The following is a 24,252-nucleotide window of genomic DNA, read 5'->3' as shown; positions in this document are numbered from 1 at the left end:
CTTCTTCACAGAAGTTCGGGCTTGGGATCGGTGTTCTGTAGATTGTATTATTTTCCCTTATAACATGGTTATAAGGTAAAATAATAGCATTCTGAGTACGGAATGCATAGTAAAATAGTGCTGGAGGGGTTAAAAAATAATAAAAAATAATTTAACTCACCTTAATCCACTTGATCGCGCAGCCGGCATCTCTTCTGACTTCTTTCTTTGCTGTGTGGATCAACAGGACCTGTGGTGACGTCATTCCGGTCATCACATGGTCCATCACATGATCCATCACCATGGTAAAAGATAATGTGATGGATCATCTGATGACCGGAGTCACGTCACCACAGGTCCTGTTGCTCCACACAGCAAAGAAAGAAGACAGAAGAGATGCCGGCAGCGCGATCAAGTGGATTAAGGTGAGTTAAATTATTTTTTATTTTTTTTAACCCCTCCAGCGCTATTTTACTATGCATTCTGTATTCAGAATGCTATTATTTTCCCTTATAACCATGTTATAAGGGAAAATTATAATGATCGGGTCTCCATCCCGATCGTCTCCTAGCAACCATGCATGAAAATCGCACCGCATCCGCACTTGCTTGCGGATGCTTGCGATTTTCACGCAACCCCATTCATTTCTATGGGGCCTGCGTTACGTGAAAAACGCACAAAATAGAGCATGCTGCGATTTTCACGCAACGCACAAGTGATGTGTGAAAATCACCGCTCATGTGAATAGCCCCATAGAAATGAATGGGTCGGGATTCAGTGCGGGTGCAATGCGTTCAACTCACGCATCGCATCCGTGCGGAATACTCGCCCGTGTGAAAGGGGCCTAAGGGTCACTGACTTTTATTAATAGGGCTTTCACGCAAAGAAAGCTATTACAAAATGCAAGGATATGGAAAAACTTTATGATCAGTGGGGGTCTGTCAGGACCCCCGCCAATTCTGAGAATGAAGGGGCTGCAGCCTCAAGCAACATCTATCCAATATAACATGTTAATGTATCACAGTAGTAACATAGTAACATAGTTTATAAGGCCTCATGCACACGGACGTATTTTCTTTCCGTGTCTGTTCCGGTTTTTTTGCGGACCATATGTGGAACTATAAATTTCAATGGGTCCGAAAAAAAACCAGAAGTTACTCCATGTGCATTTCGGTTCCATATGTCCGTATTTCCGTTCATCAAAAAAAAACAACATCCTATTATTGTCCGCATTACGGACAAGGATAGGACTGTTCTATTAGGGGCCAGATTTTCCGTTCCGCAAAATATGGAATGCACACGGACATCATCTGTATGCATACGGTTGTGTACATGAGGCCTAAGGCTGAAAAAAGACATCTGTCCATCCAGTTTGGCCTGTTATCCTGCAAGTTGATCCAGTGGAAGGCAAAGAAACCCCTGTGAGGTAAAATCCAATTTTCCCCACTTTAGGGGAAAAAATTCCTTCTCGACTCCAATCAGGCAATCAGGTATCACATATCCGGCACCAATAACACGGTATGTGATCCGCCGAACCACCGCAATTAACCCCTCAGTTGCCGCTGGTCTCCCCCTTTCCTAATTTTACATACACTCACCTAAAGAATTATTAGGAACACCATACTAATACAATGTTGGACCCCCTTTTGCCTTCAGAACTGCCTTAATTCTACGTGGCATTGATTCAACAAGGTGCTGATAGCATTCTTTAGAAATGTTGGCCCATATTGATAGGATAGCATCTTGCAGTTGATGGAGATTTGAGGGATGCACATCCAGGGCACGAAGCTCCCGTTCCACCACATCCCAAAGATGCTCTATTGGGTTGAGATCTGGTGACTGTGGGGGCCATTTTAGTACAGTGAACTCATTGTCATGTTCAAGAAACCAATTTGAAATGATTCGGGGTTTGTGACATGGTGCATTATCCTGCTGGAAGTAGCCATCAGAGGATGGATACATGTTCTCATTCTGTTTACGCCAAATTCGGACTCTACCATTTGAATGTCTCAACAGAAATCGAGACTCATCAGACCAGGCAATATTTTTCCAGTCTTCAACAGTCCAATTTTGGTGAGCTCGTGCAAATTGTAGCCTCTTTTTCCTATTTGTAGTGGAGATGAGTGGTACCCGGTGGGGTCTTCTGCTGTTGTAGCCCATCCGCCTCAAGGTTGTGCATGTTGTGGCTTCACAAATGCTTTGCTGCATACCTCGGATGTAACGAGTGGTAATTTCAGTCAACGTTGCTCTTCTATAAGCTTGAATCAGTCGGCCCATTCTCCTCTGACCTCTAGCATCCACAAGGCATTTTTGCCCACATGACTGCCGCATACTGGATGTTTTTCCCTTTTCACACCATTCTTTGTGAACCCTAGAAATGGTTGTGCGTGAAAATCCCAGTAACTGAGCAGATTGTTAAATACTCAGACTGGCCCGTCTGGCACCAACAACCATGCCACGCTCAAAATTGCTTAAATCCCCTTTCTTTCCCATTCTGACATTCAGTTTGGAGTTCAGGAGATTGTCTTGACCAGGAGCACACCCCTAAATGCATTGAAGCAACTGCCATGTGTTTGGTTGACTAGATAATTGCATTAATGAGAAATAGAACAGGTGTTCCTAATAATTCTTTAGGTGAGTGTATATATAAACAATAAAAAAAAACATATTGCGTATCGCCATACCCAAAAAAGTTCAAACTATTAAAATATTTAAATATCTCCTATGCGGTGAACGCTGTAACAGAAAAAAATAAAAACTGTGTGATTCGCCATTTTTTATTACCTTGTCCTCCCCCCAAAAAATAGGATAGGACTGTTATATTATGGGCCAGACGTTCCATAAAATGCGGAATGCACGCGGCTTTTTTGGTGTTTTATTATTTTTTGTGGTATCGAATAGTATCCAGTATCGCAATACTTTTTTATGGTATCGAAATCGAATCAAAATTTTGGTATCGTGACAACCCTACTGATGACACCTTCCTCCTGTACCAATAGGTATTTACAGGAGGTGTAGAAAGCAAAGATATAAATGTATAAATTACAAGTGTTAATGAATCTTTTCCCACAAAAAAATATAAATATATATATATATATATACAGTTGCAAGAAAAAGTATGTGAACTCTTTGGAATGATATGGATTTCTGCACAAATTGGTCATAAAATGTGGTCTGATCATTATCTAAGTCACAACAATAGACAATCACAGTCTGCTTAAACTAATAACACACAAAGAATTAAATGTTACCATGTTTTTATTGAACACACCATGTAAACATTCACAGTGCAGTTGGATAAAGTATGTGAGCCCCTAGACTAATGACATCTCCAGGAGCTAATTGGAGTGAGGTGTCAGCCAACTGGAGTCCAATCAATGAGATGAGATTGGAGGTGTTGGTTACGGCTGCCCTGCCCTATAAAAAACACACACCAGTTCTGGGTTTGCTTTTCATAAGAAGCATTGCCTGATGTGAATGATGCCTCACACAAAAGAGCTCTCAGAAGACCTATGATTAAGAATTGTTGACTTGCATAAAGCTGCAAAGGGTTATAAAAGTATCTCCAAAAGCCCTGCTGTTCATCAGTCCACGGTAAGACAAATTATCTATAAATGGAGAAAGTTCAGCACTGCTGCTACTCTCCCTTAGGAGTGGCTGTCCTGTAAAGATGACTGCAAGAGCACAGCACAGACTGCTCAATGAGGTGAAGAAGAATCCTAGAGTGTCAGCTAAAGACTTACAAGTCTCTGGCATATGCTAACATCCCTGTTAGCGAATCTACGATACGTAAAACACTAAACAAGAATGGATTTCATGGGAGGATACCACAGAGGAAGCCACTGCTGTCCAAAAAAAACATTGCTGCACGTTAACAGTTTGCACAAGAGCACCTGGATGTTCCACAGCAGTACTGACAAAATATTCTGTGGACAGATGAAACCAAAGTTGAGTTGTTTGGAAGAAACACACAACACTGTGTGGAGAAAAAGAGGCACAGCACGCCAACATCAAAACCTCATCCCAACTGTGAAGTATGGTGGGGGAAGCATCATGGTTTGGGGCTACTTTGCTGCGTCAGGGCCTGGACGGATTGCTATCATCAAAGGAAAAATGAATTCCCAAGTTTATCAAGACATTTTGCAGGAGAACTTAAGGCCATCTGTCCACCAGCTGAAGCTCAACAGAATATGGATGTTGCAACAGGACAACGACCCAAAGCATAGAAGTAAATCAACAACAGAATGGCTTAAACAAAGGAAAAAACGCCTTCTGGAGTGGCCCAGTCAGAGTCCTGACCTCAACCCGATTGAGATGCTGTGGCATGACCTCAAGAAAGCGATTCACACCAGACATCCCAAGAATATTGCTGAATTGAAACAGTTCTGTAAAGAGGAATGGACAAGAATTACTCCTGACCGTTGTGCATGTCTGATCTGCAACTACAGGAAACGTTTGGTTGAAGTTATTGCTGCCAAAGAGGTTCAACCAGTTATTAAATCCAAGGGTTCACATACTTTTTCCCCCTGCAATGTGAATGTTTACATGGTGTGTTCAATAAAAACATCTTAACATTTAATTATTTGTGTGTTATTAGTTTAAGCAGACTGTGATTGTCTATTGTTGTGACTTAGATGAAGATCAGATCACATTTTATGACCAATTTGTGCAGAAATCCATATAATTCCAAAGGGTTCACATACTTTTTCTTGCAACTGTATATACAGTATATATATATATATATATATATACAAACCGGATTCCAAAAAAGTTGGGACACTAAACAAATTGTGAATAAAAACTGAATGCAATGATGTGGAGATGGCAAATGTCAATATTTTAGTTGTAATAGAACATATAGATGACAGATCAAACGTTTAATCCGAGTAAATGTATCATTTTAAAGGAAAAATACGTTGATTCCAATTTTCACGGTGTCAACAAATCCCCAAAAAGTTGGGACAAGTAGCAATAAGAGGCTGGAAAAAGTACATTTGAGCATAACGAAGAGCTGGAAGACCAATTAACACTAATTAGGTCAATTGGCAACATGATTGGGTATAAAAAGAGCTTCTCAGAGTGGCAGTGTCTCTCAGAAGCCAAGATGGGTAGAGGATCACCAATTCCCACAATGTTGCGTAGAAAGATAGTGGAGCAATATCAGAAAGGTGTTACCCAGCGAAAAATTGCAAAGACTTTGCATCTATCATCATCAACTGTGCATAACATCATCCGAAGATTCAGAGAATCTGGAACAATCTCTGTGCGTAAGGGTCAAGGCCGTAAAACAATACTGGATGCCCGTGATCTCCGGGCCCTTAAACGACACTGCACCACAAACAGGAATGCTACTGTAAAGGAAATCACAGAATGGGCTCAGGAATACTTCCAGAAACCATTGTCAGTGAACACAATCCACCGTGCCATCTGCCGTTGCCAGCTGAAACTCTACAGTGCAAAGAAGAAGCCATTTCTAAGAAAGATCCACAAGCTCAGGCGTTTTCACTGGGCCAGGGATCATTTAAAATGGAGTGTGGCAAAATGGAAGACTGTTCTGTGGTCAGACGAGTCACGATTCGAAGTTCTTTTTGGAAATCTGGGACGCCATGTCATCCGGACCAAAGAGGACAAGGACAACCCAAGTTGTTATCAACGCTCAGTTCAGAAGCCTGCATCTCTGATGGTATGGAGTTGCATGAGTGCGTGTGGCATGGGCAGCTTGCATGTCTGGAAAGGCACCATCAATGCAGAAAAATATATTCAGGTTCTAGAACAACATATGCTCCCATCCAGACGTCATCTCTTTCAGGGAAGACCCTGCATTTTTAGGAGAAGGATCCGGGTACTGAAATGGCCAGTTTGCAGTCCAGATTACCTATAGAGAACATTTGGCGCATCATAAAGAGGAAGGTGCAACAAAGGCGGCCTAAGACGATTGAACAGTTAGAGGCCTGTATTAGACAAGAATGGGAGAGCATTCCTATTTCTAAACTTGAGAAACTGGTCTCCTCGGTCCCCAGACGTCTGTTGAGTGTTGTAAGAAGAAGGGGAGATGCCACACAGGGATGAAAATGGCCTTGTCCCAACTTTTTGGGGATTTGTTGACACCATGAAATTCTGATTCAACATATTTTTCCCTTAAAATGGTACATTTTCTCAGTTTAAACTTTTGTTCCGTGATTTATGTTCTATGCTGAATAAAATATTAGAAGTTGGAACCTCCACATCATTGCATTCAGTTTTTATTAACGATTTGTATAGTGTCCCAACTTTTTTGGAATCCGGTTTGTATATATATATAATATATATATATATATCTCCATCCATCTGCTTGGCTTGTCCTGCTCTATATCGTGGTGCTTTCAGATTTCATTGCACTTTTTGGTGACAGGTCTGTTCTATTAGTTCAGGCATGCTCAACCTGTGGCCCTCCAGCTGTTGCAAAACTACAACTCCCAGCATGCCCGAACAGCCTACATCAGGGCATTGTGGGAGTTGTAGTTTTACAACAGCTGGAGGGCCGCAGGTTGACCATGCCTGTATTAGTTGATCCTGCTCCAGATGCTCACACACTGTAGTTAGTAGCAGACATTTTATTAGGTGTACATCTTAGCTGCTATTACACGTGGCTGCTCCAAGAAATACAAACAATGAGTTTCAATAACACAGTTGTACCAATATCTAAGTAGTGAGACCCCTAGAGGCCATACACAGCATATAACATATTGCTACAAGGTCGTCTTTAAATTCAGCTGAGCTAGCTCTACTCAGCACTGTGCCTGGTTTATCAGTAAATTTCCTGGTGACAAATTCCCTTTAATTGCACACTCAACTTCCCAACCTTGTCTACATTATATAGTAATAGAGTTGGTGAGCCAACCCAACCGATTTCTCAAAACATTGACTATGTAGACATTTTAATATTTTCCTGTAGACATTCAGCTAACATCTGAATACTGCAATTTAGCCAAAAAATCCCCAAACTCTTGTTAAATGCAATAGTGGAAGGTCTACCCATCCTACCCATCTCATGCTAGATGGTAAACTTGGTCCATGGCTAGATAATTTTGCTAGAATTATAGTCCTATTAGTTGGCTTACTCTTTAATATAATTTTATGCCAGAGTTGTGGTGCAGTTTTGGCTTACAATGTTGCATCTTATGAGATACCCTTTTCTGCTAAGATTATGTACCTTTGGCTTGCTAGGCACAGTGAATTTTTCAAGAAAAGTAGATGCATTAGTTTCCTCAGGAATATGACAAATTGCACCACGGTTTGCCCACTTTATGGACTCGCATTACTAAATGTGGGCCAGTGTGTGAAATGTGTTTGTGACCATCCAGATGAAAGCCATGTATCGGGGTGGGCTCCCCAGGATACAGCGAAGTCACGAACAAGGAAAACAACTCCACCACCAGCTTTTGCCAAAACAGAATGTTACTTAAACGTGGTAATAAACACAACCACAAATGCTGGGAACATACAATCAATTTACATACACCCAGCCCGAAGGCTGAGACCCTTGTGCTGTACAGCGCGGCGCCCTCCGATGCATACAGGAGGAAAGCGTGGTAATTTTCCTACTGGCGGGCACAACTAAACTGACACACCTTGCCTGTTAGTACCCTAAAAAAACAAGAATAACTGTATGGGTGTGTGGTAGGGGCTAGACTGCGGTGCTGCACAACAGCTTACCGTCTTACAAAGCTCTACAGTATTCCCCCTCCCATAACTGGTGTAGCACGTGACTGAGTATCCTATTAAGCAAAACGTCAGCCTATTGCATTAGGGTGTGCACCCTAAAGCACAAACACACACGCCCCGAGCACGTGTGTATGTATGTATGTATGTATGTATATATATACACTCACCTAAAGAATTATTAGGAACACCTGTTCTATTTCTCATTAATGCAATTATCTAGTCAACCAATTACATGGCAGTTGCTTCAATGCATTTAGGGGGGTGGTCCTGGTCAAGACAATATCCTGAACACCAAACTGAACGTCAGAATGGGAAAGAAAGGTGATTTAAGCAATTTTGAGCGTGGCATGGTTGTTGGTGCCAGACGGGCCGGTCTGAGTATTTCACAATCTGCTCAGTTACTGGGATTTTCACGCACAACCATTTCTAGGGTTTACAAAGAATGGTGTGAAAAGGGAAAAACATCCAGTATGCGGCAGTCATGTGGGCAAAAATGCCTTGTGGATGCTAGAGGTCAGAGGAGAATGGGCAGACTGATTCAAGCTGATAGAAGAGCAACGTTGACTGAAATAACCACTCGTTACAACCGAGGTATGCAGCAAAGCATTTGTGAAGCCACAACACGTACAACCTTGAGGTGGATGGGCTACAACAGCAGAAGACCCCACCGGGTACCACTCATCTCCACTACAAATAGGAAAAAGAGGCTACAATTTGCACGAGCTCACCAGAATTGGACTGTTGAAGACTGGAAAAATGTTGCTGTGGTGAAACCGACCTCGCCACTGGGTTTTGGAGAGGACTGGCTGCTGGCCTCTTGCCCCAGGATTATGGGCCATATACTAACTTTTAAACCCCTGAACCGATTCAAGTGAATTTTGGATAGGTTTGTCCCCACGTTATACTGTTTGAATTAATGTAAGTTATATGTATGGCCAATGTAAACTCACAAAGTTGTAACAATTTATAATAAGTGTAACTTGTCAGCTTGGGAGGAATATGCGGGTGTGTTTCTATTGTGCCATTGTCCCATTGTGTGTTTAAATGGTGATGTCTGTTCTGTTGTCCTCACATGTGTATTGGCGATCTCCCTTTGTCCTCAGAGATAATTGGATTGCTCCTCAGGTTGTCTCCGGGATAGAGAGGAGGAGACCATGATGCATTGTGGGGATATGTTGTCCTATGTCACAGTCTTCATTCTGGTCCTCTGGGGGCGTGAACGATTGGTTGCTGTAGTTACATTGTATGTGTTGTAAATTACTGATTGGTTGTATTTCAAACCCCTGTGGGCAGTACTATGTTTGTGGTTTATGAATAAAAGAGGCTGTACGTGAAGTACAGTCAGACCACTGCTTGACCCTCAACACGGAGCCTTGTCTCGTTATTGGGGGGATTCGCTGTATGCTGTTAGAAGACCGATTGCCAGAAGTGTAAGCTGATCCCTGTTCGTCTGCTAGCAGCTATTCGTGAGGTTCCAGTTTGGAGTGCTACTTTGTATCCAGTTCGGGACATTGGTGTTCTGCAGTAGCTGGGCCTGTCTCTCAGAAAGGGGCACATCGCCTCAACGGATTTTAACCACTTGTCTGCTGAAACGGTCCGTTACATTGGTGGCAGCAGCGGGATCATTCCTACAGCCAGAAGGACAGCTACAGGAGACACCATTTCTGTGGATTCTACAATATAAGGGCAACGCATGTCCCAGTACAGCGACCCTAAAAGCACCAGGATGGAACCAGCAGTGTTATACGAGGAGGAGGACCTGGATGGCCGGGATGCATTAAGGAAAGGCATCTGGTACCAGGCCCTCGATAATCTACAATACCAGCGGGGTGAGAGTCTCCCCAGTGAAGAGCAGCGGTTGCAGAAGCAAGTGGCCCTGCGGATGCCCTTCCTGGGAGAGCAGCCCCTGGAGGAATTGGTGAAGGATCTAGAGCACCGGGTATGGCAGGAGCTATGGCTGGAGGATGCCTACCAGGCGCTTTGGTGGTATATGGCACAGTATATACCCTGGACAGCCGAACATGACAAGCCAGAGGGAGAGGCATTTGATGGTCCTGGCTTGTTATGGGAGTCCTTTGCAGAGCCTGACTTCGGGAGCCCTGCACAGTCCAGACTTCAGGACATTTTCTATGAGAGGGAGGCTAGGCATGAGTGGGATGACCCCCATGAGGTAGAGCAAGACCTGGCTCACCTAGCAACCCTGGAGTGGGAACTGGAGCAGGACTACCGAGATCTCTTCCACTCCATTGAGAAGGCTCAGCAGGACGGTAAGGTGACAGACCCAGATCCAGACCCATTCAGCTGGGCAGATATTGTAGAGTGTTACTGGGAAGGACCCCAGGTGGCCGGTAGAGATGGGACCGAGGTCTCTCCACCGGTCCTGCAGGGAATTGGGAGCCCAGTCTCCATTCCCCAGCGGCAGTGTGAAGTGCAGGGAGAGGAGAGCAGCGTCCTCCCTCCCCAGCGGCAGGCTGAGTTACAGGAGGCAGAGGTAGTTGTTCCTGCCCCCCAGCAGCGGAGTGATATGCCGGGAAGGCAGTGTGAAATGCAGGGAGAGGAGAGCAGCGTCCTCCCTCCCCAGCGGCAGGCTGAGTTACAGGGGGCAGAGGTAGTTGTTCCTGCCCTCAGCAGCAGAGTGATTTTTTGGGAATTGGGAGGCCAGTCTCCATTCCCCAGTGGCAGAGTGTCCAACAGGGAATAGAGAGCCCAGTCTCCTTTCCCCAGCAGCAGGACACTGTATTGGGAGCGGAGACGGTCGGTCGCCCTCCCCAGCGGCTGGAAGTATGTATGGGAGAGGAGCTCGTTACCCCCTCTCCCCAGCGGCAGCTTAACGCACCAGGGGGAGACAGTAACCCCCACAACAGTGCAGATGGGACCGTGGTCTTTGCACCTACGGCACAGGGGGTAGAGACAGTCGGTCTCCCCCTCCAACAACCAGGCTCCAACCAGGGTTCTTCCGTGGTAGCGCTGGCACCAGGGCAGAGTACCGCTGATCCCTGCCCACAAAGCAACCTCCACTTCAAGCCAGGGAGCAACACAGAGACCGAGAGTACCAGCTTCCAACATAACCTTGGTGGACTCACTGGACAGAGACAGGCTACTAAAGTCAACAGGTCCAGTATTTGGTTGTGGGTGGGCTGCCAGACTAACTCAGGTACCGACCGGCGTGAGGTCAGGTATCTGGTTAGTCTTCCCTGAGGGGGGGGAGATGTGTGGCGAAACCGACCTCGCCACTGGGTTTTGGAGAGGACTGGCTGCTGGCCTCTTGCCCCAGGATTATGGGCCATATACTAACTTTTAAACCCCTGAACCGATTCAAGTGAATTTTGGATAGGTTTGTCCCCACGTTATACTGTTTGAATTAATGTAAGTTATATGTATGGCCAATGTAAACTCACAAAGTTGTAACAATTTATAATAAGTGTAACTTGTCAGCTTGGGAGGAATATGCGGGTGTGTTTCTATTGTGCCATTGTCCCATTGTGTGTTTAAATGGTGATGTCTGTTCTGTTGTCCTCACATGTGTATTGGCGATCTCCCTTTGTCCTCAGAGATAATTGGATTGCTCCTCAGGTTGTCTCCGGGATAGAGAGGAGGAGACCATGATGCATTGTGGGGATATGTTGTCCTATGTCACAGTCTTCATTCTGGTCCTCTGGGGGCGTGAACGATTGGTTGCTGTAGTTACATTGTATGTGTTGTAAATTACTGATTGGTTGTATTTCAAACCCCTGTGGGCAGTACTATGTTTGTGGTTTATGAATAAAAGAGGCTGTACGTGAAGTACAGTCAGACCACTGCTTGACCCTCAACACGGAGCCTTGTCGCGTTATTGGGGGGATTCGCTGTATGCTGTTAGAAGACCGATTGCCAGAAGTGTAAGCTGATCCCTGTTCGTCTGCTAGCAGCTATTCGTGAGGTTCCAGTTTGGAGTGCTACTTTGTATCCAGTTCGGGACATTGGTGTTCTTCAGTAGCTGGGCCTGTCTCTCAGAAAGGGGCACATCGCCTAAATGGATTTTAACCCCTTGTCTGCTGAAACGGTCCGTTACAGTTGCCTGGTCTGATGAGTCTCGATTTCTGTTGAGACATTCAAATGGTAGAGTCCGAATTTGGCGTAAACAGAATGAGAACATGTATCCATCCTCTGATGGCTACTTCCAGCAGGATAATGCACCATGTCACAAAGCTCGAATAATTTCAAATTGGTTTCTTGAACATGACAATGAGTTCACTGTACTAAAATGGCCCCCACAGTCACCAGATCTCAACCCAATAGAGCATCTTTGGGATGTGGTGGAACAGGAGCTTCGTGCCCTGGATGTGCATCCCTCAAATCTCCATCAACTGCAAGATGCTATCCTATCAATATGGGCCAACATTTCTAAAGAATGCTATCAGCACCTTGTTGAATCAATGCCACGTAGAATTAAGGCAGTTCTGAAGGCAAAAGGGGGTCCAACACCGTATTAGTATGGTGTTCCTAATAATTCTTTAGGTGAGTGTATATATTATATACATACACACACAGGCCGGGCCACACCCTAGCGTTGCTGTGACTCCGCCTCTGCACCTCGGAACAATATATAGGGGGAGGGCACATAAGATACCACAGTCAAAAATGGGGGGGGGCACTAATAATTTTCACCACTTAATCATACTACTGAAAAAAACAAAATAAGTATATATAAATAAGATTACAAAATATGAGAGTATTGCGGTATGCAGGGATACCTTTTTATTGTACTATCCTAATACTTAAAAGACAAGCTTTCAAGAGTTTTCCTTTCTTCCTCGGTATTGCTTCAGACCTGAGAAAGAGAGAAACACTCTCTAAAACTTTTCTTTAGAGTTTAAAGCAGTTTCAGCACTATAATAAAATAATTTACTTACAAAAGAAGCTATTCAGTCGTCTGCAGTGCTGTCCTCCTGCTTGCTTTCTCGGATCTTGACTGAAATTAACTATTCCAGTCTAGATATACTAAACTGACTAAGGTCTGCTGAACATATTGCTGCTACCTGCTGGTAAACATGGAGAATTACAGCAAAATACATAAAATGTTAGATTACACAAAATGACAATACATATACACCTAACATGTTGTAGCAGGGAAAAAGAGTTTAGTGACATACTCTGGGATGTTACATTCCCCCTTACTTTAAGTTAAGCCGTCCTCGGCTTACGTTTAGGAGGGTGAGAAAGAAACCAGCTATGGGTACCCAATAAAATACAAAGTGCTGCGTGAATTACATATAAGACATACATAGACAAAACATGAAACGGCTTTCCCCAGGTTCCTGCCCGCTAGAGTAAGGTGTCCAACACACAGTTTCCTTCTCTTTGTATAACCAGGTAACCTAAATACTGCACAAAGCAAAACCTTTACTGACTGAATTTGTATGTTATTATGGCCATCAAATATCAAAGAAAGCATGGGGGTCTCTTTACTCCTTAATCCCACCATTATGTGATGGAATGCCCACAAATGAAAAGGTGGCTTTATCCTGTATTCCCTTTCCTGCACCATAGCCTGAAGAAATTTTGCTTGTAGCACGATCACTATGATGACTGAGGGGAAGCTAAAATATGGCTCTAAGGCTTGAGGCGCCTTGCCTTAGGCAAAAGGCTCAGAAGGGGAGGTATTTATCGTCTCTGTATCTTCTGGCAAGTCACAGGAAAAGGGCAGTACGGTCCGATGGATCTCCTGGAAATGAGACACCTCAGGATGGGAACAATCCCGAACATTTAACAAGCGGGAAGGAGCAGGCTAGGGCTTCTAATGATTCCCGAAGCAGCAGGGGTACCTGTGTAGTCACTGGACCTGCCTAGACTTACCACTTGGTCCTACCCTGGGTACCTAAGGAGATATATCACCGGGTGTAGGCCATTAGTATACAGTGTCCGTATGAAGACAGTCCGTATAAAGGGGGGAGAGAACAAGAGCTGTTAAGTTAAGGCACACTTAAGTAAGTTGCTACATTTTTGTTAAGTGCAATGGTAAGTGCAATCATCATAAACAGTGCATAAAAGGTCACATTGCGGCACCTAGGAGAGAATACACACAATGGGCATGTTACTTGAACGTTGCATAACATGTAATTTTGTACTTAGTGCAAAATTATTAAATAGCAGGTGAATCACAAAGAGCTCAGGTATCACGTTTGAGTCTTTTCTTTGGGTGCAAGCTTTTATGTTGCAATAAAACATTTTTTTAATAAAGTAGTGCAAATTATTAAGGCAATGATTGGCTCAACAATAATTTGAGTCCTTTTTCCTGGAAGTGCTTAAAGTTGTAGAATCATCTGGAAACTTGTAAATGTCCATTGTAATCCACGGAGATAAAAGTTAATTGTAATCCAAAGGGTTAAAATGTTTAAGAGCACCAGGCTATCAAGCAGGGCTTTTTTTCTCAGAGAAAAGGTGGCGGAACTCACCCCCCTCCCCTGGCCACGCCCCTACCCACCCCTAGGACCGCCCCTTTAGAGAACAGGGATGCAAGTAAAATTTTGGGGGGCTATAAAAGTCCAGCCCAGCAAAGAAACCCCCCAGATGGGGATGGCACTGTTAATGGGGGATCTGGGGATGGCACTGTTAATGGGGGATCTGGGGATGGCACTGTTATGGGGTGAAGGATCTGTGAATGGCACTGTTATGGGGGATCTGTGGATGGCATCCACAAATCCCCCATCCTATAACAGTGCCATCCACAGACCCCCCCATCCTATAACAGTGCCATCCACAGACCCCCCACCCCATAACAGTGCCATCCACAGACCCCCCCACCCCATAACAGTGCCATCCACAGACCCCCCCCACCCCATAACAGTGCCATCCACAGACCCCCCCCACCCCATAACAGTGCCATCCACAGACCCACCCCCACCCCATAACAGTGCCATCCACAGACCCCCCCCGCCTTAACAGTGCCATCCACAGACCCCCCCCATAACAGTGCCATCCACAGACCCCTGCAGTGTACTCAAGTTGTGTGCAGTAGGTGTTTCTGGGTGATGTAGTGCAATATACACTAACCTGGTACAGCTGACTCTCTGCAAGGGCAGGTATAGGTAGAAATAGTTCGTGACGCCAGTGCCAAGTAAACGGTGGCACGCCGTTTGCGGATGCAGGAATAAATTGAGGAAACGTAGTATTAAAACAGCACTCCAACTTTAGTAGTTTTCCAGCAGAGACAATAGTGGAATCGCAGTTCCTTGGCATACAGTCGATTTTGCAATTCGGTCGATGCAGGCAATTCAGTTACAGCAGGGTAATTACAGAGTGTTGAACACAGGACTTGCAGCACAGGAGCTAGCACTCTAATTCTGTCTGATCCTGGAATATAGCATATCTTCACCAAGGCCCATTAACCTAGTTCTGGCTTTATATCCTTGGCTATAGCTTTAATCAGTACCTCCTCTGTCTTTCTGAGTACCTCTTGCTTTCCTGATCTTTGCCTCTGTCTCTCTCAGCTTCTGGAAACTTCCTCAGGCTCTAGAAACTTCTGAGCTGTGGTCTAGACTGACTTCTGCACTCCACACTAGATCAGGTTACACTGACTTTCCCTTCCTTGTCTGGCCCTTATATAAACTAGGGCTCCCTAGCTCCCTCTAATGCCTAAGAGCTGGAATGACACCCCTAGCCGGCCTGTACTTGCCAGTTTCATAGCAACAGGGAAATACATGCATTACATTACATGACATTTTATAAAACTGACATATACCAACTTCCCCATAATTAAGGAGGGACGACAGCACACCAAGTGACCTTTGGTAGTGACGGGTATTACAGTTCCCGTACACTACATACCCCACTGCTTTAAGCTGAGTACGACCTCGTACTCCATCATGGGTCGCCCAACTGGAATCTCTACCTGAAATAGAAAACAGAGACATGCAGGCATACATACATGTAATTCATCTGCATTTACATTTACATCAGGTCCAATTGGCAAAGGTGAAGGGTAGTGACAAGGGGCGTCGTTCTCTTCTCTCAGGATAGTGAATGGAACGGGGGCGCTGACCTGGCACAGCGTAACATTATAACCAGGATAGTCCATGACAATGAATAAGTCCATGATAAAACAGTAGAAAACGGTATAAAAGTTCTTGGAGGTTCAGATAACAAACATGAGTCCGTACCCAGGTTATTTCTTATTAATCACAGAGGCTCTCATGCGGTGGAGTCCATCTCTGGGCACATTTCCTTAGTATGAAGTTGCACAATAAAATGACAGCATAATAACGGAACTACCCAGGGGTTTCCTGTGGGTGTAGCACAGGCAAGGGCTCACGTGGGGGAGTCCATTCTTGCGCACAAATGTCCAACAAGGTATTGCCCGTGGCAACTGTTTGGGTGGAGACACCACCAGAATAGTCAAAGTCTCCTAAACGGACTGGCGGACGTCCCCTGGTCATCCGGGTAGACCTTCTCAACACAGGGGTCTCCTCTTCCCTTAGCAACGAGGTAGAAGGGAGAGGAGCAACAGGAGGGTCTCCATCCGTGAGACCTCGGTCAGGAACAACTGGAACAACAGGAACAACTGGAACAACAGGAACAACAATATCCACTACAGGGGGAACTGGATCCAGGGCATCTTGAACCGGCTCTTCTGGAGGTAAAACTACAGTAGGTGCCGGAGCAGGCACCAGCAAGTTCAGCCACGGTGTCAGAAGCCAATGCATGGGATCAGCGTCATACCTGAGATTACTGACAGCCTGCATAGGATCCTCGGGCGGTATTGCTGACTCTGACACAGGATATTCAGATCCGGAACTCTCGGCACTAGGTTCTGGTGTCAGGCAGAGCTTCAACCGGTTTCGGTGTACAATTTGGGATCCCTTGTCTTCCCGGGTGATCTCATAAGTGTGAGTTCCAACATTTGGGATTGCAGTGACAACATAGGGACTTCGCTCCCACTTACTGTCCAATTTGCTGGTACGACGGTTATTCTTTAACCATACCACGGCCCCTATGGTCAAGGGTTCTGCATGGGCTGCCTGATCATAGTCTCTCTGCTGTCGGTCTCTAGCAAGGTCCATACGTTCCTGAACAATGGCTTTGGCTGCATCTAATCGCCTTTGGTGCTCAGCAACTTAGTCGGTGTTAGGTAATGGGTTAATGCAATCAGGCACATGTATGTCCAATGAATGATCAGCAGGCAATGTCCCTTGGTGCCCAAACATCAAGTAAAAAGGGGTATACCCGGTGGAACAATGTATGGTATGATTGTATGTGAACATGAGCTGTGGCAACAGACTGGGCCAATCTCCTCTGCTCTCAGGAGGCACGGCCCTCAGCATCTCTATCAAGGTCTGATTCATTTTTTCACATAATCCGTTACCTTGAGGATGGTAGGCCGTCGTCCGGATCTTCCTACAGTTGTGTAAGCGGCACAGTTCATGGAACAGATGGGACTCAAAAGCAGGTCCTTGATCGGTGAGGATCTTTTCTGGACATCCATAGGGCAGGAGGAAGTGCTTCCAGAACATTTCGGCTGTAGTCTTGGCTGTCTGGTCTCTCACAGGCACTGCTACAACAAACTTTGTGAAATGGTCAATAATAGTCATGGCATAAGCATACCCTGAGCGACTAGGCTCCAGCTTCACATGGTCGATGGCGACAAGTTCAAGAGGACGGGTACTTACAATGGGTCTCAGTGGTGCCCTCTGATCATGGTGCTCACTTCGTTTCAAGGCACAGGCTACACACTCTCGACACCACTTCTCCATGTCTTCTCTCATGCCTACCCAGTAAAACCGCTGGCGGATAGTAGCTTCAGTCTTTTGGACCCCAAAGTGACCGGATTGATTGTGGTACATCTCCAACACCATACCTGCATCTCGTCGGGGTATGAGAATCTGGTGTACTCTTTCGTTGGACACTGGGTCTAGGCTTCTCCGTAGCAATAGGCCCTTTTGTATGAAGAGTTGATGGCGCTGTCTCCACAGTTTGATGAGCTCAGGATCTGCACTCTTACGCCGAATCCTCTCAGGGGCTCTGCCACTAGTAATGAAGTCCAACAACTCACCCAGCACTCTACTTTCAGACTGTAGTTTCACCCACCTTTCTTCTTTAGGTTCAGGCCTACTGGAGGGTGAAGGAACTGCAGCTCTGTTATTGGTAGCTCGAGCCTGATCCTGTTGAGCAAATTTGTTATAGAAAGCCGGCATCTCTACATCTTCCCAAGCATCTCGCACATCATCAGGAGCTGTCTCTGTGGGAAGCCTGGATAAAGCATCAGCGTTATCATTAGTACGTCCAGCACGATACTTTACAGAGAAATTATAGTTGGCAAGGCGAGAGGCCCATCTCTGCTCCAAGGCCCCCAATCTAGCTGTATTGAGATGTGCCAGAGGGTTATTGTCAGTGAATGCAATGAACGGGGTGGCGGCTAGATAATCCTTGAATTTTTCTGTCACCGCCCACACTAATGCCAGGAACTCTAGTTTAAAGGAACTATAATTCTGGTCATTTTTCTCAGCTCCTTTCAGGGAGCGGCTTGCATATGCTATCACTCTCTCTTTTCCCTCTTGGATCTGGGCTAACACAGCTCCCAGGCCTCGCTTGCTAGCATCGGTATAAAGATGGAAAGGCTTGCTATAATCTGGATAACCTAACACAGGAGGCTCGGTCAGTTTCTTTTTTAGCAATTGGAACGCTATCTCTCTTTTCTCATTCCACTCAATGGGCACAGGAGTTCTAGGACTCTTTTTGGGTTGCCCCCTCAAGAGTTCCTGGATAGGATCAGCTATTTGAGCAAAATGGGGGATAAAACGTCTATAGTAGCCGGCAAAACCCAGGAAACTCCTCACCTCTTTGACAGTAGTAGGAACCGGCCAATTACAGACAGCTGCCAATTTATCAGGGTCAGGTTGCACTCCCTCTCCGCTTACTATATGCCCCAGGTATCTTACTGCAGGTTTGAGCAGGTGACACTTGGGTGGCTTTACCTTCAAGCCATATTTGATAAGGATTTCAAATACTTCTGCCAAATGTTTCAGATGGTCTTCATATGTTTTTGAGTACACAATGACGTCATCTAGATACAGCAGCACTGTTTCGAAGTTTTTGTGACCCAAACACCGTTCCATTAGTCTCTGGAAAGTTCCTGGGGCATTACATAGCCCGAACGGCATACAATTGAATTCGAACAGGCCCATGGGAGTAGTGAAGGCAGTCTTTTCTCTATCTGCAGGGGCCATGGGTACTTGCCAGTAGCCACTGGTCAAGTCCAATGTGGAGAAATAGGCAGAGGAGCCCAGAGCAGTTAGTGACTCCTCAATGCGGGGCAGTGGGTATGCATCTTTGTGGGTTATTTGATTAATTTTCCTATAATCCACACAGAAACGGATACTACCGTCCTTCTTCTTTACAAGAACCAGGGGTGCAGCCCACGGACTACGGCTGTCCCGGATCACATTAGAGTCTTTCATTTCTTGGATCATTTCCTTTACAGTCTGATATGAAGTAGGTGGTAAGGATCTGTATCTCTCCTTGATAGGAGGATGAGAGCCAGTAGGTATAGTGTGTTGTATGGCACTCACCTCTCCATAATCAGTGGCATGCTTACTGAAGGCCTGGTGGTGCGCCTTGACAAGCTGTATAATCCCTTCTTGTTGTTGTTGGGGGGTATTCTCGTCCCCGACATGGAGCTCTTCCCACCAGGGCACTTGTGGCTGGGTCACCGGCGAACATCTGCTGTCTGCAGCTGGCGGCTTTTCTGTCACTGGAAGACGAATGATGTCTTGGAAGGACACCTGGGACAGCTGGGCAACAGGGCAATGCTTAGTAAGCGCAACAGGATGATTACTCAGATTAATCAGACGGACAGGTACTTTACCTTGGGAGACGTTCACCAGGCACTTGGCAGCTCTCACATAAGGATAATCCTCCATCTGGAGTGGTTCCACCAGGGCTGGATAATCTCGGCCTTCGACTCCCAGGACAGCACGACACCACAAAAGAGTTTGAGAATTAGGAGGCAAAGTCACAGGCTTAATATCACGGATCCTGGCAGTACAAATTTCTCCTTTCCCATTAGCAAACCTCTGCTGGGCACTTAACACAGTGATAGTCTTTTGAATCACCCTCCTGGATGCAGAGGAAGCAGTGGGCAAAGTCTGATGTAATACAGCAAGTATTTCTGAATAACAGTTTTTGAAGACATTGGTGCCTAGAATGACAGGATGTCCTCCTCTGTCACCGGCCTGTACTACGATCACTCCCTGTTGAGGCAGGGTTACTTCTCCCACCTGCAGGGTGGGTTCCCAGTATCCATGAGTCTTTACTGGTTTGCCATTGCTGGCGATAATTTCCACCCAGGATTCAGGCGGCTGGGTCAACTGGTTGGTGTCCCAGAACTTTTCAAATGCAGGCAGCTGAATAGTAGTGACCTGAGACCCAGTATCTAATAGGGCTTCAAAGGGGACCCCGTTGATCTCTATATTGATTTTAGGATGGGATCCTACATACCGTGGCATCCAATTTGGATCCTCTGGACCTAGTGTTCTACCTCCCGAGGGGTGGTCCTCAGCCTCAGGGGTTGCCCGTTTAACTGCCAGCACGTGGATTCTGTGTGTCCCAGCTTTTTGCAGTATGTACACACGGGCTTCTTGCGACCTCTATTACGCCTCCCAGGATCCCTGGGGTGAGTCTCTTGGTAAGGAGGTGGGAACGGCCTAGGAGGTGACAGGAATTCTTCATCTAGCATTATGGGTTTTTCCCATTCCTCTATTTTTCTGCACACTTTCTCTAAACTTTTAGTGAGGTGATTTACTTGCTCTGTCAGCATGGCAATAGTATCAGTAGCTGACACTTGAACAGCTTGGCCGGCCTCAGCTCGGTTAGTGACAAGCGGTTTTGGCTTGCAGGCTGATGACTCAGATAGGGCGCTCAACTCAGGAGATACTGTGGACCCCAGAATTTTTATAGCCAGTTCTTTAAAGTCCAGAAAGGTACTGTTAGGGTGCTGGGCGGACAGCATCTTTAACTGGGTCCTTATTTGTTCACTAGACACCCCATTGATAAATTGTTCCCTCAGGGTCTGGTCCCGGTTATCAGCCTCTTTGGGATCTATCTGGATTACAGCCCCTAAAGCCTCCTGAAGTGATAGGGCATAGTCACGGAGGGACTCACCGGACTTCTGTTTCTTGCCAAAGAAGTGCATCTTTATCTCTGAGGCAGTCCTAGTTTCAAAAGTGGCTCTGAGGCGGGTGAATATCTGTTCTAGAGTACTCCGCTCAGTAGCAGGCCAGGATAATACCTCCCTGCGGGCAGCTCCCTCCAGCTGCGCTAGCAGGATTTCCATTTGCTGGTCGGCATTTATAGGGTACAATCGGAATAGTGCCAGCAACTTTTCTTTAAAGTCCCTTAGGGTATGGGTCTCTCCCCTGTAGCGGGGGAACCATGGGGCCCCGAAATAGTAGGGCATGGTAAAGGGCATCATGCTAGGGGCTGTAGGGTGATCAGGAGCCGCAAGCTCTCCTGGGGCCGGCTGCTCAGGCACTCCTGGCTCTGACATGGTAGTCTATTGAGAGGTGGCCGCTGGCGACTAAAGGGGCCGGTACACTCCCCTTCCCTCCGGTTACAAGTGCTTACCGGTATCGCTGGTCTTGCGCAGGCCAAGTCTCGCGAGATTCCGGACGTCCTGAGACCGCGGTGACGCAGGAGAAGCAGGGCCGCGGCGGTGCGATGATGAAGAGGGGCGGGACTCTCTGTGTCTTTGCAGGGATCCGCCCACGAATGTCCTCAGCGGCGCGGGAAACTTTACTCCAGGCAGCCGGTGGCCATCTTTAGCAAAACGCTGTCCATTCACTGACAGCAAGCAGGATTGTAAAAAGTCCACAAAACCACACTCCAATGCGGCGATTTTCTTCCTCTGGGTAGCGCAACACTGCACAGCGCTTTTTAGAGGTTTTTGGTACACTTTGGGTACGATTTTCAGTCCACAAAGTCCACTTGAATAAAACAGGCAAATTGTCACTTTGGTCACAGGGCAACGGTATAAGGCACAAAGTTCACGCTTCTTGCACTAGAAAGCGTGCGTATCCTGTTCGTGGAACGCCAAAAGAGAGGTGCAGTGTACTCAAGTTGTGTGCAGTAGGTGTTTCTGGGTGATGTAGTGCAATATACACTAACCTGGTACAGCTGACTCTCTGCAAGGGCAGGTATAGGTAGAAATAGTTCGTGACGCCAGTGCCAAGTAAACGGTGGCACGCCGTTTGCGGATGCAGGAATAAATTGAGGAAACGTAGTATTAAAACAGCACTCCAACTTTAGTAGTTTTCCAGCAGAGACAATAGTGGAATCGCAGTTCCTTGGCATACAGTCGATTTTGCAATTCGGTCGATGCAGGCAATTCAGTTACAGCAGGGTAATTACAGAGTGTTGAACACAGGACTTGCAGCACAGGAGCTAGCACTCTAATTCTGTCTGATCCTGGAATATAGCATATCTTCACCAAGGCCCATTAACCTAGTTCTGGCTTTATATCCTTGGCTATAGCTTTAATCAGTACCTCCTCTGTCTTTCTGAGTACCTCTTGCTTTCCTGATCTTTGCCTCTGTCTCTCTCAGCTTCTGGAAACTTCCTCAGGCTCTAGAAACTTCTGAGCTGTGGTCTAGACTGACTTCTGCACTCCACACTAGATCAGGTTACACTGACTTTCCCTTCCTTGTCTGGCCCTTATATAAACTAGGGCTCCCTAGCTCCCTCTAATGCCTAAGAGCTGGAATGACACCCCTAGCCGGCCTGTACTTGCCAGTTTCATAGCAACAGGGAAATACATGCATTACATTACATGACATTTTATAAAACTGACATATACCAACTTCCCCATAATTAAGGAGGGACGACAGCACACCAAGTGACCTTTGGTAGTGACGGGTATTACAGTTCCCGTACACTACACCCCCCTCCCCCCATAACAGTGCCATCCACAGACCCCCCATTGCCGCTCCAGTACAGTTATAAAATGTGTAATTCAATTAATAATGATTCATTCTGCCCCCTCTGTAGTATAACATTCAATATATCCTACTCACAGAGCTACTGTTATATCGTAATGCAGGCCGGCCGGGCAGACGAGCGGCAGAGTGACTGACTGACATCACGTGCCTGCCCGGCCTACTTTATGAATGAAGCAGTCAGTCAGTCACGCTGCCGCTCGTCTGCCCGGCCGGCCTGCATTACGATATAACAGTAGCCCTGTGAGTAGGATATATTGAATGTTATACTACAGAGGGGGCAGCATGAATCATTATTAATTGAATTACACATTTTATAACTGTACTGGAGCGGCGTGGCCGGAGCACAGTGAACGCACCGGCCCCCAGCTCCTCCTCCCAGTCCCTCCCCGCTGATAGATCGCAGCCTGTGATGCTGGAGCATGGCAGGCTGCGATGTCAAAAGGTGGCGGAACGCCGTTGTGGTGCGTTCCGCCAGAAAAAAAGCCCTGCTATCAAGTAACCTGAGAAAGGGGATAAAACACTGAACTTGGACAGGAGGGGGTTAAGTGCTGTTGGGGGGAGTCCTAACTGAGCATGACCATCAGGGTGAGGACAAACCAGGCAACCTGAAACATAAAAACATTAGCACACATAAAGCCAACAGGTCCTCACACGTCAGGAATCAGTCCACGGAGTGGCTCCCAAATTTCATTGGTTGCTGTAGTGGATACTTTTTAGAGGAAAGTAGCCAGCTCCTCATCACTACTGGAACTACTGAACCGCATAAGAGGGCGCTCCTGCCTCTGGTGATAACTCATAGTGGCAGCAGTTGTGGTGCGCCACTGCCCTCTGCTGGTTTCTGCAGGTACTGGCTGTGCTGACAGCCTGGAAAACGCGGCATTCACACGCTGTAGCCCGGAATCTCCAGCCGAAGGGGCTCAGGAAGGGTTGGAGCAGGTGCCTGGGGCTGCTTCCATGGGAGGACGTAGGAATGCACCTTGGGATTAAACGTGAGGACGGAATTGTTTATCTGTCCTTCCCTCAGGGTTGGTGGTGCGGCCAAATCTGGTATAAGGGGTGCAGGCTCAGGTTGGGGCTGCTCCCTAAAGCGCATGTGGCCATCAGGGGTTTCTTGGAGACACCTCACCTTGCCCGCAGAGCCTGGATCTTCCTGCCAGGTCTCTGGGATGACGGCAGGGGTGAGCGTCTTGTCCAACAACGTGACCCCAGCCGCGAATGGAGCGCATGGGAGTATACTTGTATGGAGCGCATGGGAGTATACTTGACTTGAGCTCCCGCGTATAAATTGTGCCGGGCCTGGGGCAGGTAGTGTCGCTTGACCGAGCGATGGCCCACAAATACTTCGTAACCGGAGTAGTTATCTTGCAGGAATCCGACTCCTCGTTCCACCGAGAACCACTGAACGGTTCCGGTCCTCCTGGTCAAGGTGGGATCTCCTGGCTGGGTGTCATCTATCACTTGCTTGACCCACTCCTCGACGGCTGATTTGTACTTCCAGGCCGTCTGGGCAAAAGCGGTGATCTCGTGAGGGACCTCAGGGTTCAGGCTCTTGAGCTTGCTAGAAGTGGAGCTGGGCGGCGGAGGGGATACGCCAGCCGCCTCC

The 24,252-nt window shown here is 46.5% G+C and overlaps 1 protein-coding gene across 2 annotated transcripts in view; it reads left to right on the top strand.

Moving 5' to 3' along the window:
• The window catches only part of RGS14 (regulator of G protein signaling 14), a 164,928-nt gene that overhangs the window by 69,730 nt on the left and 70,946 nt on the right, over positions 1–24,252 (top strand). The window lies entirely within an intron of this gene.

Source organism: Bufo bufo, chromosome 1 (genome assembly GCF_905171765.1).
Source record: "Bufo bufo chromosome 1, aBufBuf1.1, whole genome shotgun sequence".
In the NCBI taxonomy this organism is placed as follows: domain Eukaryota; kingdom Metazoa; phylum Chordata; class Amphibia; order Anura; family Bufonidae; genus Bufo; species Bufo bufo.
The sequence above is the reverse complement of the archived record's forward strand: the minus strand, read 5'-3'. Positions and strand labels throughout refer to the sequence as shown.